At 41.6% G+C, this 20,751-nt stretch overlaps 2 non-coding genes across 2 annotated transcripts; one reads left to right on the top strand and one right to left on the bottom strand.

Moving 5' to 3' along the window:
* Window positions 1-463: 463 nt before the first annotated feature.
* On the top strand, window positions 464-535 carry TRNAC-GCA (transfer RNA cysteine (anticodon GCA)). Its single transcript has one exon. It is a non-coding gene; the product is annotated as a tRNA-Cys (tRNA).
* A 16,923-nt stretch (window positions 536-17,458) lies between these two features.
* Window positions 17,459-17,530, bottom strand: TRNAC-ACA (transfer RNA cysteine (anticodon ACA)). Its single transcript has one exon. It is a non-coding gene; the product is annotated as a tRNA-Cys (tRNA).
* Window positions 17,531-20,751: the final 3,221 nt, after the last annotated feature.

The raw sequence follows: 20,751 nt of genomic DNA, 5'->3' as shown, positions 1-20,751 counted from the left end.
AGAGGTCCAAATTCAGGGCATGGCTCTAGGGGGAGGTCCTTCTTTGTCTCTTTCAGTTTCCAGTAGCTTCCGTCAATCCTCAGCGTACCTTGTCTTGTAGGTGCATCCGCCCGGTAGGTCTGTGTTCACGTGGCATCCTCCCCCATTGTCTCTGTGTCTGTTCTGCTCTTTTTATAACTCAGAAGTAATTAAGTTTAAGACCCGCCCTACTCTGATAGGGCCTCGTTTACATAGCAAACGAAAACCCTACTTCTCAGGGTCATATTTACAGGTACAGGGGTGAGGACTTCAACAGAAGTTTTTGGGTGAGGCAGTTAAATCCACAAGTGAACCTTTAGTGCGTCAAAGCACTGACGGCCGGGCTGCCAAGGATGGGGGCCGAGGAAGGCTGCCAGCTCCTGGGAGCTTGATTGAGTCCAGGACCAGGAGCTGGCTGCACAGTTCAGATTTAAAAGGCATGTCTGGGGGTATAGCTCAGGGGTAGAGCATTTGACTGCAGATCAAGAGGTCCCCGGTTCAAATCCGGATGCCCCCTCGCTACACTCTTACATTCCAGAGAGTAAAACTCTGAAGTGTTAACTGACCTCCCTCCAACATCCCCACTGTCCCTCCCGCTAGTTCCTCACTGTCCCTCACCCAGTCACTCTCCATCACCCTGTCACCCCACTGCCCCGCCCCTGTCACCCCACTGCCCCTCCCCCCATCCTGCAGGGTGGGCAGTGCTGGGCACAGTTTGCTGTCTGGGTCACACCCCAGCTCCAGTCTGTCTGGGACTGGCTTCTATTCTGCAGCCTTTTTCCTCATCTTTTTTTCTATAATTAGACAACAGCGGGTGGTTGTGAGGATTCATTCAGGTCATGCCTGGTCATGCAGTGTGTCACAGGCTTTCCCCCAGTGACAATGGCTGTGGGAAATCCAGCCATTTCCTGGATTGATGAGCTCACTTTTGCTGTCACTGAGCTCCAGATATACCTGACCCATTTTTGGTCTTTGCTCTTATTCTTCCCATGGCCTGAAGGCCTACCCCCAGCTCCTTTGTCTGGCAAACTTCTCCTTCCCATGTCCTCTAGGAGTGCCCTCACCAGGCAGCCCCTTTTCTCTGATCCCACAGCTCTCTGCTTAGGCTCCTGTCACTTCTGTGGAAATATTTTGGCTTGAGGGTTGGGCTCCCCTTTGGACTAAAACTCTTTGAGGTGTAAAATGGTATAATCACTATGAAAAATGGTACGGTGCTTCCTCAAAAAGTTAGAAATAGAAATATCTTATGATCCACCAATTCCACTCCTAGATATAGGCCCTGGAGATCTAATAGCAGTGGCATGGATAGACATATGCACACCTATGTTCGCTGCAGCATTATTCACAATAGCAAAAAGATGAAAACAACCTAAGTGCCCATCAACAAGGGAATGAATAAACAAATTGTGGTACATACAATGGAATACTATGCATCTACAAAGAATTATGATGAGCTCTAGAAACAAAGTATAACATGGATGAATCTGGAGGACATTATGCTGAGTGAAGATAAGTCAATCACAAAAGACAAATATTGTACGATCTCACTTTTATAAAAAGAAAAAAATAGGCATACATACAGAAAACAATGTTCATTGGTGGTTGCCAGGGATGGGAGAGAAAGGGAGGGGGAATCACTTTCTAGACAGTAAATGTGATCATTAAGATTGTGTGTCAACTTGGCTGATCCATGATTCTCAGTCGTTTGGCAGTTATGATGTAGTGTATCAGTCATATAATGATGTGATCACCACCATGATGAGATTTGATATAATGTGACCACCTCCATGATGGAATATACTGTGAGTGGCCAATCAATTGAAAGGGAGTTTCCTTGGGGGCGTGGCCTGCATCCAATATAGGTGGACTTTCTGGCAAAGTTCGCAGACTTCTGCTTGCTCTGGATCCTGCAGCTGGCTCCTGTTCATCTGACCTCTGGTTCTTGGGACTTGAGCTAGCAGCTGACATGCTGATCTTGAGTTCGCCAGCCCCTGCGGCTACGTGAATCGGGAGAAGCCTCCAGCCTGACCCACGGACTTGGGACGTTCCAGCCTCTACAACCTCATGAGCCATTTCCTTAATATAAATCCCTCTCTATATATATTTATATGCTATCCTGGTTTTGCTTCTCTAAAACAATAGACAATTTTTATTTTTGGTGATGGGAAAGGAAATACCAAATGCAGGTGAAGTCCGCACAACTTGACTAAGGTAAATGATGACACTGAAAAGTACACAAGAATAAGGGACATTTTTGGTAAATCCTGTAACATATGCAATTTTGCAACAACAGCAATATCAACCAAAAATATATATATTTAGCTACATACGTAGATAAGTATGTATATACGTGTATAGGAAGGTATGTGTGCACATAAAGGTGTATCTGTAGGCATAGCTGTATATATGTTTTCTGTTCTGCATGTATATTTATATATATTATAAAGCACATAGGGGTCATAGTTACTGATACTTCCTAGACATAGGCAAATGCCATGCGGTATTGGTTTGAAGGCTTAGGACCATAGCCTTGTGGGACAACTTGGTCAATTGGCATAACATTGTTCATAAAGTTTATGTTCTACATCCTAGTCTGGTGAGTAGCATCTGGAGTCTGAAAAGCAGCCATTTAAGATACAGCTATTGATCTCTGCTCATCTGGGGCAAAAGAGAAAGAAGGAAACCAAAGACTCAAAGAATAATCTACTCTGAAGGACTAATAGCCCATGGCCTCATCTATCCTGAGACAATAAGAACTAGACGATGCCCGGCTACCACTACCAACCATTCTGACCAGGGACACAATAGAGGGTCCTGGACAGAATGGGAGAAAAACGTAGAACAAAACTCAACTTCTTAAAAAAGGCCAGACTTACTGAACCAATGGAGACCAGATAAACCCCTGACACTGTCTCCCAGAGACACCCTTTAACCCTGGAATTGAAACCATTCCTGGAAGTCACCTTTCAGCTAAATAACAGATTAGTTCATAAAATAAACAATATCACTGTGCTCTTAAAAAAAAAAAAAAAAGCAAACCTGTATAAGAACAAATGGCCAACATTTACCCTAAAGCAAAGATGAGAAGGTAAGAGGAGGGGGGTAGGGAAGCTAGATTATTGGAAATAAAACAAACAGAATAGGAATAATGAGAATGTTGACACATTGTGAAAAATGTAACAAATGACACTGAACAATATGTATAGAAATTGTTCAGTGCGAATCTAATAACCTAATTTTCTGTGTAAAATCTCACCAAAAACACAATAAAACATTATTTTAAAAAATTAAACTGCTACAGCATCTTAAAAAAAAAAAAAAAAAGACTCTTTGAGGAACAGGCCTGGCACACAACACATGCACCACAAATGTTTGAGGAGTCAGTGAATGAATGAGCAAGGGGAAGGATGAGCAACTCCGGAGGCCGTGGAGAGGGGCAGAGGAAACTCCCTGGGCTGTGTGTGCACTGAAGACCCAGGACTAACAGCTCCTGTCCTGACAACTGTCTGCTAGGCTCAGGGAGTGCGGTAGCAGAGACTCTAATGTCCTTTCCACTAGCGAGGCTGGTGCCCTTATCACGACCTGAGGAAGAGGAGGGTAGAAGGCTGGAGAGGGGAAGAAAGGTGAGCTAGCTACAGTGGAGACGATTTGCCAGCTCCAGGGATATGGAGAAAAACAGTACAGATATGTAGATATCCTGGTACAGTGCTTTGGGTGAAAGGGTGTTAATGAGAGGACATTTGTATGCGGGCTGTAGCTAAGGGATTGAGCATTTGACTGCAGGTCAAGAGGTCCCCAGTTTAAACCCAGTTGTTGCTGTTAAGTTCCAACTCATAGCAACCGTATTTACAAAGGAAAAAACACTGCCCAGTCCTGCACCATCCTCACAATTGTTGCTATGCTGGGGTCCATTGTTGCAGCCACTACGTCAATCCATCTCCTTCAGAGTCTTCTTCTTCTTCACTGACCCTCTACATTACCAAGCATGATGTCCTTTCCTTTCCAGGGACTTCTCCCTCCTGATAACATGTCCAAAGTATGTGTGAAGAAGTCTGGCCATCCTTGCTTCTAAGGAGGATTCTGGCTGTACTTTCTCCAAGACAGACTTGTTCATTCTTCCAGCAGTCCATGGTATAGTCAATATTTTTCACCGACAGCATAATTCAAAGGCATCAATTCTTCCGTTTCCCTTATTCATTGTCCAGCTTTCACATGCATATGAGACAATTAAAAATACCATGGCTTAGGTCAGGGGCAAAATGACATCTTTGCTTTTAAGAGGTCTTTGGCGGCAGATTTGCCCAGTGCAATGCGTCCTCTGATTTCTTGACTGCTGCTTCGATGCGTGTTGGTTATGGATCCCAGTAAAATGAAATCCTTTCCAACTTCAACCTTTTCTCTGTTTATCGTGATGTTGCTTATTGGTCCAGTTGTGAGGATTTTGTTTTCTTTATGTTGAGGTACAATCCATACTGAAGGCTGTTGTCTTTGCTCTTCATCAGTAAGTGCTTCAAGTTCTCTTCACTTTTGGCAAACAAGGTTGTGTCATCTACATATCACAGCTTGTTAATGAGCCTTCTTCGAATCTTGATGCCCCATTCTTCATATAGTCCAGCTTCTCGGATCATTTGCTCAGCATACAGACTAAATAAGTATGGTGAAAGGATACAACCCTGAAGTACACCTTTCCTGACTTTCAACCACACTGTATCCCCTTGTTCTGTTCGAACAAGTGCCCTTGGTCTATGTACAGGTTCCACATTAACACAATTATACCCATTCTTTCCAATGTTATCCATAGTTTGCTATGATCCACACAGTCCATTGCCTTTGCATAGTCAATAAAACACAGGTAAATGTCTTCCTGGTGTCCTCTGCTTTCAGCCAGGGTGGACATGGGACATCAGCAATGATATCTCCCGTTCCATGCCCTCTTCTGAATCTGGCCTGAATTTCTGGCAGTTCTTTGTCGATGTACTGCTGCAACATTTTTAAATTATCTTTGGCAAAATTTTACTTGCATGATATTGTTTGATAATTTCCAAATTCTGTTGGATCATTTTTCTTTGGAATGGGCACAAATATGGATATCTTTCAATTGGTTGGCCAGTTAACGGTCTTCCAAATTTCTTGGCATTGATAAGTGAGTGCTTCCAGCATTGTATCCATTTTTTTGAAACATCTCAACTGGTATTCCATCCATCCCTGGAGCCTTGATGGTACTGACAGATGAGTCGTGGCAAATGTGAGTGCCGCCTACTTAGTCAACCTTTTAAATCACTAAAGCAGATGCTGGAATTTCTGCTTCTTCTCCCTACATTTGGCCATCAAAGTAATGTGTTTTGTCTGTGGTAAAAACTTAGGGTCTAGATCAAGACCACCACCAAGGAGCACCCCTACAGTTATCCAGATAAAAGCTACTAGGGTTATATCTCAGTAAAGAGGCCCATTAAGTTAACCTAGCCCACTCTGTACCTGGTGATCTTGCCCTTGGTGGTCATGTAAGGACTTCACTTTCTCTCTCTGAATGTCTCATTTCCTCAGCCCCACTCTCAAGAGGAATGATGTTGCACTCGTTGTTAAAAAGACCATTTCGAGATCTATCCTGAACTACAACATTGTCAGTGATAGGATATAATATCCATTTGCCTACAAGGAAGACCAGTTAATACGGCTATTATTCAAATTTATGCACCAACCGCTAAGGTCAAAGATGAAGAAATTGAAGATTTTTACCAACATCTGCAGTTTGAAATTGATCAAACATGCAATCAAGCACATTCATAATTACTAGTGATTAGAATGTAAAAGTTGGAAACAAAGAAGGATCAGTAGTTGGAAAATACGGCCTTGGTGACAGAAATGATACCGGAGATTGCATGGCAGAATTTTATAAGACTAATGACTTATTCATAGCAAATAGTTTTTTTTCAACAACATAAATGGCGACTATTCATGTAGACCTCACCAGATGGAATACAAACCAACTACATCTGTGGAAAGAGATGAAGGAGAAGCTCAATATCATTAGTCAGAAAAAGGCCAGGGCCAATTGAGGAAAAGATCATCAATTGCTCATATTCGAGTTTAAGTTGAAGCTGAAGAAAATTAGAGCAAGTCCACAAGTGCCAAAATATAACCTTGAGTATATCCCACTGCAATTTGGAGCCCATCTCGAGAATAGATATGATGTGTTGAACACTAACGACTGAAGACCAGAGGAGTTGTGGAAGGACATCAAGGGCATCATACATGAAGAAACAAAAGGTCATTAAAAAGACAGGAAAGAAAGAAAAGATAAAAATGGATGTCAGAAGAGACTTTGAAACTTTCTCTTCCCTTGCTAAAGCAAAGGGAAGAAATGAAGTAAAAGAGCTGAACAGAAGCTTTCAAAGGGTGGCTCAAGAAGACAAAGTTAAGTATTATAATGAAATGTACGAAGACCTGGGGTTAGAAAACCAAAAGCGAAGAACATTTTTCAAGCTGAATGAACTGAAGAAAAAATTCAAGTCTCAAGTTGCAATACTGAAGGGTTCTATGGGGAAAATATTGAATGATGCAGGAAGTATTAAAAGAAGTTGGAAAGAAAATACAGAGTCACCGTACCGAAAAGAATTGGTCGACATTCAACCATTTCAGGATGTAATATGTGATAAAGAATTGATGGTACTGAAGGAAGAGGTCCAAGCTGCACTGAAGGCATTGAAGAAAAACAATGCTCCAGGAATTGACAGAATACTAATTGAGATGTTTCAACAAACGGATGCAGCAGTGGAGGTGCTCACTCATCTATGTCAAGAAATTTGGAAGACAGCTACCTGGCCAACTGACTGGAGGAGATCCATATTTGTGCCCATTCCAAAGAAAGGTGATCCAACAGGATGCAGAAATTATCAAATAATATTATTAATATCACATGCAAGTAAAATTTTGCTAGAGATCATTCAAAAGCGGTTGCAGCAGTACATCATCAGGGAACTGCCAGAATTCAAACCTGATTCAGAAGAGGATGTGGAATTGGGGATATATTGCTCGTGACAGATGGATCATGGCTGAAAGCAGAAAATACCAGAAAGATGTTTACCTGTGTTTTATTGACTATGAAAAGGCATTGACTGTGTGGATCATAACAAATTATGGATAACATTGCAAAGAATGGGAATTCCAGAATACTTAATTGTGCTCCTGCAGAACCTGTACATAAACCAAGAGGCAGTCATTCAAACAAAACAAGGGGATACTTCGTGGTTTAAAACAAGGAAAAGAGTGTGTCAGGGTTGTATCCTTGCACCATAATTGTTCAATCTGTATGCTGAAAAAATAATCCGAGTAGCTGTACTGTATGAAGAAGAATGGGGCACTGGGATTGAAGGAAGACTCATTAACAATCTGCATTATGCAAATAACACAACCTTGCTTGCCATAAGTGAAGAGGGCTTGAAGCACTTACTGATGAAGATCAAAGACTACAGCCTTCAGGATGGATTGTACCTCAACATAAAGAAAACAAAAATCATCACAACTGGACCAATAAGCAACATCATGATAAAGAGAGAAAAGATTGCAGTTGTCAAGAGCTTCATTATACTTGGATCCACAATCAACTCCCATGGAAGCAGCAGTCAAGAAATCAAAGGATGTATTACATTGGGCTAACCTCCTGCAGAAGACCTCTTTGAAGTGTTAAAAAGCAAAGGTGTCACTTTGAGGACTAAGGTGTGCCTGACCCAAACCATGGCATTTTCAGTCACCTCATATGCTGTGAAAGCTGGACAATGAATGAATAAGGCATTTTCAGTCACCTCATATGCTGTGAAAGCTGGACAATGAATAAGACTGAAGAATTCACGCCTTTGTATTACAGTTTTGGTGAATAGTATTGAATGTACCATGAACCGCGAGAAGAATGAACAAATCTGTCTTGGAACAATTTCAGCCAGGATGCCCCTTAGAAGCAAGGATGGAGAGATTTTGTCTCATGTACTTTGGACATGTTATCAGGAAGGACCAATCCATGTAGAAGAATATCATGCTTGATAAAGTAGAGGGTCAACAAAAAAGAGGAAGACCCTCAGCAAGGTGGATTGACACAGTGGCTGCACCAATAGAGTCAAGCATAACAATGATTTTGAGGACAGCACAGGACCGGGCAGTGTTTCTGTTGTACCTAAGTTCTTTATTAGTCAGAACTGATTAGACCGCACCTAACACCACCACCAGCCGGCAGTCACTTCCCCCCATTTCTTGATGATCTTGGCTTATGACACAATTTCACTCCTTCCGACCCAGCCTATTGGTTCTCAAACTCCTCTCCTCCAGTGATCCTTTACTTCAGTCATCCCTTCTATGGTAGGTAATTCTTTAGACTCTGTCACTACCAATAACTACAACCTCTCCATAATCTAAATTTCGCATGTTTCACTTTCAGACCACTACTTAGGATCTCAGGCTCCTCTGTCACTTCTACTGATGAAGTTAAGGATGTCTAGGAAAGCAAGGTATTATTACAGTTGCATGGGACTCTGTCAGCTTCCATCTGTGAAACATCTTCAACCTTTCCAAAGCACTCTCCATTACCATGCACACAACAGTCCTTTCTCTATTTTCCCGAAGGACTTTCCATCCATCAATCCTAATGAATTTTCACTGTCCCTCACTCCTTCTTTATTTGTCAATATTCCATGATACATTATTATAACCATACCCTTGCATATACCCTCCATTCCCTTACTCTGTTATGCTTGGCAAAACCATAAAAAGAAAAACATAACTTTGGGTAAATCTACTTTTTCATTCCACCATGTGTTTCAGCTTGTTGTACTGTGGTGACTTGTGTGTTGCTGTGATACTGGAAAACTTTGCCACAAGTATTTCAAATACCAGCAGGGTCACCCTTGGTGAACAGGTTTCAGGGGAGCTCCCAGACTAAGACAGGCTAGAAAGAAGGACCTGACAATCTACTTCTGAAAAAAATGACCAGTGGAAATGTTGTGAATAGTTGTGGAACATTGATATAGTATGGGAAAATGAGCCCCTCAGGTTGGAAGGTACTCAAAATATGACTGGGGAAGAGCTGCCTCCTTAAAATAGAGTGGATCTTAACGACGTGGATGGTGTCAAGTTTTTGGGACCTTCATTTCCTGATGTGGCACAACTCAACGAAAGAAACAGCTGCAAACATCCATTAATAATTGGAATGTGGAATCTACAAAGTATCCATCTAGGAAAATTGGAAGCCATCAAAAATGAAATTAAAAAAAGTAAAAATTGTTCCTTCAGAGTTTATGCGAGTTGAAGTGGAGACTCATAAAAGTAACTTTTCCTACTTTAAAATTTCCTCTAAGGACATTGCCGGTGGTAATCATATTTTCAAATTTTTATTTTTTATTTATTAGGCATTTCTCAGTACTAGAAACACATTACAATAATAAGAAATCAAGAAAACAATTTAAAATAAATAATAAAAAATGAAATGAAACACATAAAGATCAATATCCTGGGTGTTACTGAGCTGAAATGGACTGGTATTGGCCATTTTGAATCAGACAATCATATGGTTTACTACGCCGGGAATGACAAATTGAAGAGGAATGGTGTTACGTTCATCATCAAAAAGAACATTTCAAGATCTGTCCTGAAGTACAACTCTGTCATTGATAGGATAATATCCATAATTTTCGCCGTAGAATCCTTCAATATTGCAACTTGAGGCTTGAATTTTTTCTTCAGTTCTTTCAGCTTGAGAAATGCTGAGCATGTTCTTCCCTTTTGGTTTTCTATCTCCAGCTCTTTGCAGACGTCATTATAATACATTATTAATACTGCATTATATTTCTTTTTTTATATATATATAATTACTAATATATCAGGATTTTTTCACCTATCTGCATTCCATTTGTCTCATGTTTCTGTGATTTTTTTTTTTTTTTTTTGGTCTCTTGCCTTCTTTTGAATTAACTGGGATTTTTCTCATTTCATTTTTTTCTACTAGCCCATAGCCTCCATTCTCTTACCCACATTTATTTGGCAAAAACTACAATTTTTTAAATGATGTACTAGAAGTTTCTGCATGCAAATTTTAAAAGTCTATGGATAATCAATACTGTGATGGTTAAGATTGTGTGTCAACTTGGGTGGGCCATTATTCTCAGTGGTTTGGCAGTTGTATGATGTTGTGATCACTTCCATGATGAGATTTGACATATGTGATCACCTCCATGATGGGATCTGCTGTGAGTAGCCAATCAGTTGAAAGGGAGTTTTCTTGGGTTTGTGGCCTGCATCAAATATAAGCAGACATTCTGGCAAGGCTTGTGGCTTTTGCTCACTCTGGATCCTGCAGCTGGCTTCTCTTTGTCTGACCTACAGTTCTTGGGGCTTGAGCTAGCAGGTTACCTGCAGTCTTGCCTGCCAATCTTGGGATTCAAGGATCTTCACAGCCCGTGAGCAACAGCACTGCTCTCTGACCTGCCGATCTTGGGTTTGCCAGCCTCTGTGGCTACGTAAATAAGGAGAAGCCTCTGTCCTGATCCATGGACTTGGGATGTTCCAGCCTCCACAACCGCGTGAGCCATTTCCTTGATATAAATCTCTCTACATATATATTTATAAGCTTTACTGGTTTTGCTTCTCTAGAGAACCCAGCCTAAGACTCAGCCTAAGAGTACGTATAGTCTTTTCCCAAATTATAGAAAGACCTATGACACTTTAATGCCCCTTTCTTTCCATGTTATTGTTAATCAGTATTTTAGTTCTATCTTTTAAAAAGTTACAAGTTAGGCAATAATATTGTTGTATATTATCAATAACTTTTAGAATTACTGTATATATGCCAATTTATTTGTTCAAAATTTCTTTGTATCTCAGGTCTCCCATCTGGGATCATTTTACTTCTCCTCAAAGTATTTATTTCAGAATTTTCTCTAGTGAGGGTTTGTTGGTGGTAAACTCTCTAAGCTTTGTCTGTTCACGAGCAATAGTTTTGCTAGGAATTGAATTCTAACTCGGCTGTTATTTTCTTTCAACATATTGAAAGTGTTATTGAACTATCTTCTGGCTTTGCTTGCCACTGTTGACAAATCATCCAGCAGTTCAGTTATCACTACCTGGTAGGTGTGACGGCCCTTCAAATCCACCAGTCGCTCCTTGGAAACTCTATGGGTCAGTTCTACTTTGTCCTGTAGGGTTGCTGTGAGTCAGAATTGACTTGATGGCCGTGGGTTTGGGTTTTTCTTTTTTTTGGTTTTGTAGGTGATCTCAGATTTCTCTGACTGCCTTCTAAGGACAGAGTCTTCACACTCAGCCAGAAGCTCAAATTACACATTGCAGAGCATGGAGACCAGTGAAAGAAGAGTGGGAAGACCACAGTAGTAGTGGCTGGGATGAGCACATCACCTGAGGTTGAGCTGCTCTGCTCAGTGAGGGAACGGTGTCCTCTGACTTCTTGCTCTTTGCAGAAAGACTCTGTAAGGGGAGAGGAGACTGGAACTCTTTTATGAGTTTATTGACTAAAAAGCTAGGGGGCACACAGATTTGAACTGGGGATCTCTTGATCTGATGTCAAAGGTTCTACCTGTGAGCTATACCCCCTGAAATGCTGTTGTTGTTCTTAGGTACCATCTAGTTGATTCTGACTCATAGCAACCCTATAGGACAGAGTAGAACTGCCCCATAGGTTTCCAAGGAGTGGCTGGTAGGTTTGAACTGCCAGCCTCTTGGTTAGCAGCCGAGCTCTTAACCACTATGCCACTGGGACACCTGCTATGCTAGTTAGGGACAACAGTCTTTCCCTGTGCAGCCACACCCTCAGACTCTGGCACAGATGCTCCTTCAGGATAGGTTTCCTTAGAGCAACCAGGCTGGCTTTCCTGCTAACCCATCTCCCTATCTGAGAGGCAGCATCAGGTTCACTTCTTCTTCAGCCCTGCAACTTCCTCATCCTCAGTCCCCGGGTGAGGATAGTAATGTGGGGGAGCACTCACCTGACAGCTGGAAGGGTCTATAGTGACATCTACATTGGTTTTTGTTTGTTTTGTTTTGTGCTGAGCACCTGAAAACAGAGATGCCAAATGACCAATGGCCTGGCCAAGCATGCAACTTCTCAAAGATAAGACCCATACTCACGTGTCTGAAAACTGGATCATAGTTCTTCCCACAAAGCCACACTCTAGGGCCATGCTGACCTCCTCTCTGTTTGCCATCATCTCCATATATATTCAGTTGCTTTCTCTGATGGTTGAGATAAATGTTCTGATGTACTGATTGAAGAAATTATTACCTTTAAACTCCAAACTTGCCCTTCGTCCTCTGCCTTGTGATGCTAGTTCTGGGACTCTGCACCCCACAGTTCTTCTTTGTCAGGTGGTTTCCCGATTGGTCCTGCCAGCCGGGCACTTGAGAGGCACTGGAGGGCTGGAGGAGGAAAATAGTACTTGTTTCCTGTCTGCATGTGTTCCTGTCAGTGTAACCCCAGGAGTGACAGCTCACTCCAGTAACACCAGTGCCTCCAGTTTACAGCATTTCACTCACAAAACCAGCCTCATCCAGCCTCCTCACGGACTTTGTGTCTGTGAATTGACCTTGGTCTAGAAACTGAATGAGAGGCTGTGACTCTCCACTGGGGCAATTCAAGTCAGGTTTTTTGCTGCCAGATGTAGCGTTTCTCCTGTTATATAGGTCAAGCAATACTTTAGTAGGCTGCCCATCTATTTCATTCCTAGGAACACTGTGATCAATTGACCACCATCAAAGAGATTTGCAGGGTGAGGCAGTATGATTACACATACATCCCTCTTCCCTTTTATGCTAGGTGCGTCCACCTTGTCTTTGGTGGGTAAGTGCTGCCACTTGACCTCTGCTACTCTGGCATCCCACCATCCCCATTTAAATCAGAGAGACCATCTGATTTGTGGCATCCCCTACAGTCCTACCCGGCCAACAAAAGTGAGCAACTATAGAGCTTCTCAAGGATGCAAGCTATCACCTCACTAACGTGTCTTTTTTTTTTTTAGCTTTAACAAACAGAAATTTATTTTTTCACAGTTTAGGAGGTGAAAATTTTGAATTCAGGGTGCCGGCTCTAGGGGAAGGCTTTTTCTGTTAGTTTTGGGGGAAGGTCCTTGTCTCTTCAGCTTCTGTTTCCTGGTTCCTTGGAAACCTCTGTGAGGCTTGGACTCTGTCTTCCCCCATCTCTGCTGCTTCTGTGTGCCTCATCTGCTTTTTTTAGATCTCACTGGTGATTGGCTTAAAACACATCCTACACTGCTATGGCCTCTTAACAAAGAAAACCCATTCTCAAATGGGGTTATAACCACAGGTATAGGGGTTAGATTTTTTTTTTAATTTTTATTGTGCTTTAAGTGAAAGCTTACAAACCAAGTCAATCTCTCACACACAAACTTACACATACCTTGCTACATACTCCCATTTGCTCTCCCCCTAATGAGACAGCCTGCTCCCTCCCTTCACTCTCTCATTTCATGTCCATTTTGCCAGCTTCCAAACCCCTCTACCCTCTCATCTCCCCTCCAGGGAGAGATGCCAACATAGTCTGAGGTGTCCACCTGATCTAAGAAGCTCGCTCCTCACCAGCATCCCTCTCCAACCCATTGTCCAGTCCAATCCATGTCTGAAGTGTCAGGTTTGGGAATGGTTCCTGTCCTGGGCCAACACAAGGTCTGGGGGCCATGACCACCGGGGTCCTTCTAGTCTCAGTCAGGCCATTAAGTCTGGTCTTTTTACGAGAATTTGGCGTCTGCATCCCATTGCTCTCCTGCTCCCTCAGGGGTTCTCTGTTGTGTTCCCTGTCAGGGCAGTCATTGGTTGTAGCTGGGCACCATCTAGTTCTTCTGGTCTCAGGATGATGTAGTCTCTGGTTTATGTGGCCCTTTCTGTCTCTTGGGCTCATAATTACCTTGTATCCTTGGTGTTCTTCATTCTCCTTTGATCCAGGTGGGTTGTAATATATGTCTTAATACCTTCTGGGCCTTCTTGTGGATCATAGTTGGGGACTGGATATGCAAATCACACTGATAAATCCAGTCCAATACTTTGGTCTTTCCAAACCTTTAGATTCCCTTCACACCATGCCAGGGAAACTCTTGTGCCCTAACTTCTTTAAGTGTAAACCACTGTTGAGTCCAAGTTACAGCCAACCAACCAAGTAAGCTGTTACAGCCATCTCCAGTTGCACTAGCTAATGCATTAAATTCATAGTATCTAGTAAATGCACCCATGTCAATGAATTCAGCTAGTGTTATATTCTACCCTATTTGGTCTAACACGCTTAGAATCCACTTCCTCACATATTCATCAGGTTTCTTCTGACATATATTAGCAAAACCTTGCATTTTTTTTAGGTGTGTAAGCCATTTCTTCCTGAGTTATAGTGTGTATGCTTCCCTCTGGAACATGCTATGATTTGACCCTAGTTAAAAAAAAAAAAAAATTTTTTTATATGTCTATAGGATTGATCCATATGAGTTCTTTGTATATACTAGGTACATATCCAATTTCTATCATATGTGTTGCAAAATTTTGAGTCTCTTGTTTATGGAATTTTTTGTCATATAAAAATTTAAGTTTTGATGTACTTGTATATATATTTTATATTTTGTGCTTTTGGGGTTGTGTTTATGAAATTCCTTCCTGAGTTATACATAAATCCTTATAAAAGTTTAATTTCATATTTAGGTCTTTATATATATATATATATTTTTTTAAATGAAGTGAGGTAGGGATTGTATGTGACGTTTTTCCTTAGGAAGTCAATTATCCCAGCACGATTTTTTGTGTGGTCTATCCTTTCCCCATTGGTTGATGACACCACTTAGGGTTTACATCCTAAGATCATGCTTCATCTTCTAGACCAGCACTGTCCAATAAAAATATAATGTGAGCTACAAATATAAGCTACATATATCATTTTGTATTTTCTAATAACCATGTTAAGAAAAAATTGTTGAAATTAATTTTAATGACATATTTTATTTAAGCCGATATATCTAATATAATATTTCACCAGACTCACTGGTCTGACACAGACTGGAGAAACCCCGAGAGTATGGCCCCTGGATACCCTTTTAACCCAGTACTGAAGTCTCTCCTGAGAATCACCCTTCAGCTAAAGATTAAAAAATTAGACAGACCCATAAAACAAAAGAAGACTAAATGGGCACACCAGTCCAGGGGCAAGGACAAGAAGGCAGGAGGGGACAGGAAAGATGATAGCAGGAACCCAAGGTCGAGAAGTGGAGAGTGTTGACATGTTGTGGGGTGGGCAACCAATGTCATAAAACAATACGTGTATTAATTGTTTAATGAGAAACTAATTTGTTTAAAAAAAAAATTAAGACAGTGGCAAAAGCTTCCAGCCAACCACATTATTTGTAAAGCAGAGTGTTCACTTTTAGAAAAAAAAATGATCATTTCAACATGTAATTAATATTAAAATTATTTAACAACAAAAAGACAAACTATCCAATTAAAAAATGGGCAAAGAAATTGAATAGATATTTCATCAAAGAAGATTTGCAGAGTGTCCACCTAAGATACAACTACTGGTCTCTATTCATCCGGAACAAACGAGAAAGAAGGAAACTCAAGACTCTGAGAAGAAACCAGTCTATAGGACTGTCTACATGAACCCATGGGAAATGCAAACCTAAACCAACGTGATACCACTTCACTCCTTCTAGGATGCCTATTATGAGAAAATGGAAAATAACAAGTACTGGTGAGGACTTGGATAACTTGGAGCCTTCATCCCTTGTTGGTGGGCCTGTAAAATAGTGCAGTCATTATGGAAAACAGTGTGGTGGTTCCTCCAAAAGTTAAACATGGAATTGTTATTATATGACTCAGCAATTTCACCCCTAAGCATACACCCAAAAGAATTGAAAGCAGGGACTCAGACACTCGTGCATCCATGTTTACTGCAGCTCTATTCACAATAGCCAAAAGGTAGAAACAACCCAACTGTCCATCAACAGTTGAATAAATGTAGGTAAATAAAATGTAGTCTATTGATACCAAAACCAAACAAAACCCATTGCCATTGAGCCATTCTGACTCATAATAACCCTGCAGGTCAGAGAAGAACTGCCCCAGAGGGTTTCCAAGGCTATAAATCTTTGCGGAAACAGATTGCCACATCTTTCTCCCGTGAGCACTTTAATCACTGCTCTGCCAGGGCTCCTTTTTCTCCATACAGTGGAATAGTGCTCATCCATAAAGAGAAGCTCTGATACATGCTACAACATGGATGAACCTTGAAAACATTATACTGAGTGAATGAAGTCTGATACAAAAGAATAAGCATTGTATGATCTCACTTATATGAAATATCTGTTGTTTTTGTGTGCTGTGGAATCGATTCCACCTCATATTGACCCCATATGACAGAGTAGAACTGCCCCATAGGATTTTGTAGGTAATCTTTAGGGAAGCAGATCACCAGGTCTTTTCCCTCAGGGAGTGGCTGGTAGGTTCCAACCACCGATCTTTTGATTAGCAGCAGCTGAATGCTTAGCTATCATGCCACCAGGGCACATTTCAAGAAATACCTAGAGTAGGCAAATGCATAAAGACAAAAGTTACTTAGTGGTTATTAGGGGTAGGTGAAGGGGGTGGGGGATGAGAAGACATTGATTAAGGGGTACGGAGTTTCTGTTTGGGGGGATGAAAATTTGGAAATAGTGGTGATGGTTCCATAACATTCTATTACTAGGGAAGAGAATGTGTATTGAGTTGTTAACTTCCTACTTTTTTTTTTTGTAAAACGGGTAAAATATGGCCAATATCCAGGGTTGCTGTGTCACAAAACTCCAGGGCACTATGTAATTGATGGAGTTGTGTAATTCACAACCTGTACATGGCTGCCCTGGCAATAACAATCATCTGACCAATGGTCCATCCATATAGACCTATCATGTAAAAATCTGCTTCTTTTCAGCACTAATAAAATAGTTTTCCTGGTTGATGAATTGGCGTGTTTTCACTTCTGTTTGGTTGCCAAGGAGCTCAGAGATAGGTAGCAGTAGTAACTTCTCCTAGCCTAGGCTCTCTGGAATAGTTATTTACTTCCTCTCCTAAACGTTCAGCGCTTGCCTTTTGTTGTTTGATTGCTGGAGTTTTATTACGTGTTTTATTGTAAGCTGCCTCAATTCTGGTTTTTGAAAGAAGCTTGGTATAAACAAAGAAAATCATCATGGTAATAATTAGACATAAGGGAAACACAGAGGAAGCTTAGGGGAGACTCCCTCTACTCCAGGAAATGATTATGGCTGAGGAGGTAGAAATGAAACCTATGAAAAATGTTGTAAGTGGAACACTTAAGTCTTCACTATTTGTTGGAAAATTTGGCTCCATGAGGCTGAGTCTATAGGGTAACAGGGAGCTGTACTTACAGTAGCTGCCTCAGGGAGTAAAAGAGAAGTAACACAAGGGGCACCTGGATTTGAACTAGGAACCTCTTGATCTGTAGTCAAATGCTCTACCACTGAGCTATACCCCCACCTGTGAGTCCTGCCTTAATAAAGATTCTTTCATAATTGTAGTCATTCCCAAGCTGCTCTCACCATCCTGTGTCTCCCTGGGAGCTACCTGAGCCTCTCTCTCACACCCCTTCCACACCTGTCTCAGAATCTGCTCTCCTCCTCCAGTGTCTCCCACCTATGTCCACCTGAATATCCCTCCTCCCAGAGCACTTCTCACCCCCTCCCTTATTATTATAACTACTGGGTCACAAGATGAACTCTTCCCATTTCTCTCAATATCTAATGCTTTGTGTGATGGTTAGGGTTGCGGGTCAGTTTGGCTGGGCCATGATTCTTAGTGGTTTGGCAGTTACGTAATGATGTAATCGCCTCCATAACGAGATCTAATTTAATCACTTCCACGATGAGATCTGCTAGGAGCAGCTGTGTTACTTATCTAGAGCTGCTACAACAGAAGAACCGCAAGTGGACGGCTTTAACAAAGATAAATTTATTTTCTCACAGTCTAGAAGGCTACAAGTCCAAATTCAGGGTGCCGGCTCCAGGGGAAGTCTCTCTCTGCTTGCTCTGGGGAAAGTCCTTCTCATCAATCTTCCCGTGGTCTAGGAGCTTTTCAATGCAAGGACCCCGGGTCCAAAGGACCCATGCTCCTGGCTCTTCTTGCTTGGTGGAAATGAGGTTCCCCTGTCTCTCTGCTCACTTCTTTTATATCTCAAAAGAGATTGGCTTAAGACACAACCTAATCTTGCAGATTGAGTCCTACCTTACTAACATAATTGCTGCTAATCCCACTTCAATAATATCATAGAGGTAGGATTTACAACAAATAGGAAAATCACATCAGATGACAAAATGGTGGACACTCACACAATACTGGCAATCATGGACTAGCAAAATTGACTCATATTTTTTGGGGGGACACAATTCAATCCATGACAGCAGCCAATCAGTTGAAAGGGAGTTTCCTTGGAAGTGTGGCCTGCATCTAATATATGTGGATTTTCTGGCAAACCTTGCTGGTTTTTGCTTGCTCTGGATCCTGCAGCTGGCTCTTGATTTGACCTCCAGTTCTTGGCACTTGAGCTAGCAGCTTACGTGCCAGTCTTGGGATTTGTCAGTCTCTGCAGTCTGTGAGCTAGATGCCTGCTGTCTGACCTGCTGATCTTGAGTTTGCCAGTCCCTGCAGCTACATGAGTCAGGAGAAGCCTCTAGTCTGACCCATGGACTTGGAACTTTCTAGTCTCTACAACTTTGTGACCCATTTCTTTGATATAAATATCCTTCTCTCAAGATACATACACACATACACACATACTTCACTGATTTTGGTTTTCTAGAGAACCCAGCCTAAGACACTTTGTCTTGTTAATTTTTCTCCACCTCTCACTCACTGCTTTGGTTTCCTTTTCCTGGGTCATCTTGGAGGCTCTCAGGGGCTTGGCTTACCTAAGAAGAGGCAGCTGGCCAATAAGGCTGCAGCCCCAGCATTTGGAGGAAAGGGGAGTGGACAAGGGTAAATCCAGATGTCAGCATTCCTGGAGGGCCTACTTGTTCTGGAATTCAAGGACCCTCTGCTTTATAGCAATCAATTTCTCAATATTGAGTCATCATTGCATTTCTATGTTGAGCCCTTCTTTGTTATGTTGTACTATACCCTTGGATAAGATTTCCTACTATTTTATTTAGTTCATTCCAAAGTGATAGTGGCCTACAGCTTTCTTTTGGTGTGTTGTGGTTAAGTGGCATCAAGTTGGTTTCGACTAACAGTGACGCTATGTATAACAGAACCAAACACTGCCCAGTCCTGCGCCGTCCTCAAAATCATCTCTCTTTGAGCCCATTGTTGCAGCCACTGTATCAACCCATCTCACCAAGCGTCTTCCACTTTTTTGCTGACCCTCTACCTTACCAAGCATGATGTTCTTCTCCAGGGACTGATCCCTCCTGATAATATGTCCAAAGTATATGCGATGAAGTCTTACCATCCTCCCTTGCAAGGAGCACTCCGGCTGTACTTCTTCCAAAACAGACTTGTTCATACTTTTGCCAGCCCGTGGAATATTCAACATTCTTCGCCAACACTAGTATTCAAAGGCATTAATTCTTCTCTGGTCTTCCTTATTCATTGTCCAGCTTTTGCATGCATACGAGGTGACTGAAAATACCATGGCTTAGGTCAAGCACACCTTAGTCCTCAAGGTGACATCTTTGCTTTTCAAAACTTTAAAGAGATCTTTTGCAGCAGATTTGCCCAAAGCAACACATCATTTGATTTCTTATTGCTGTTTCCATGGGCATCGACTGTGAATCCAAGTAAAATGAAATCCTTGACAACTTCAATATTTTCTCCGTTTATCATGATGCTGCTTATTGGTCCAATTGTAAAGATTTTTGTTTCCTTTATGTTGAGGTGTAATCCATATTGAAGGCTGTAGTTTTTGATCTTCGTCACTAAGTGGTTAAGTCCTCTTCGCTTTTCAGCCAGCAAGGTGTTGTCATCTGCATAAAGCTAATTGTTAATGAGTCTTCCTCCAATCCTGGTGCCCCGTTCTTCTTCATATAGTCCAGGTTCTCAGATTACTTCCTCAGCATACAGATTCAATAAGTATGGTGAAAGGATACAACCCTGACACATACCTTTCTTGATTTTAAGCCACTCAGTATCCCCTTGTTCTGGTCAAATGACTGCCTCTTGGTCTATGTACAAGTTCCACACACGCACAATTAAGTGTTCTGAAATTCCCATTCTTCACAATGTTATCTATAATTTGTTATGATCCACACAGTCATATGGCTTTACATAGTCAATAAAACACAGGTAAACATCTTTCTGGTATTCTCTGCTTTCAGCCATAATCCACCTGACATCAGCAATGATATCCTTTTTCACATCCTCTTCTGAAACCAGCCTGAATTTCTGGCAGTCCCCTGTTGATGAACTGCTGCAACCATTTTTGAATGATCTTCAGCAAAATTTTGTGTGTGGTATTAATGATTTGTTGTTGTTGTTAGCTGCCGTCGAGTCGGTTCCGACTCATAGTGACCCTATGCACAAAAGAACGAAACACTGCCTGGTCCTGCACCATCGTTTTAATTGTTATGCTTGAGCTCATTGTTGCAGCCACTGTCAATCCACCTCATTGAGGGTCTTCCTCTTTTCTGGTGACCCTGTACTTTGCCAAGCATGCTGTCCTTCTCCAGGGGCTGATCCCTCCTGCCAACACGTCCAAAGTATGTA

This window comes from Loxodonta africana, chromosome 8 (assembly GCF_030014295.1).
Source record: "Loxodonta africana isolate mLoxAfr1 chromosome 8, mLoxAfr1.hap2, whole genome shotgun sequence".
In the NCBI taxonomy this organism is placed as follows: Eukaryota; Metazoa; Chordata; class Mammalia; order Proboscidea; family Elephantidae; genus Loxodonta; species Loxodonta africana.
Note: the sequence above shows the minus strand (reverse complement) of the source record. Positions and strands in the feature narration are given on the sequence as shown.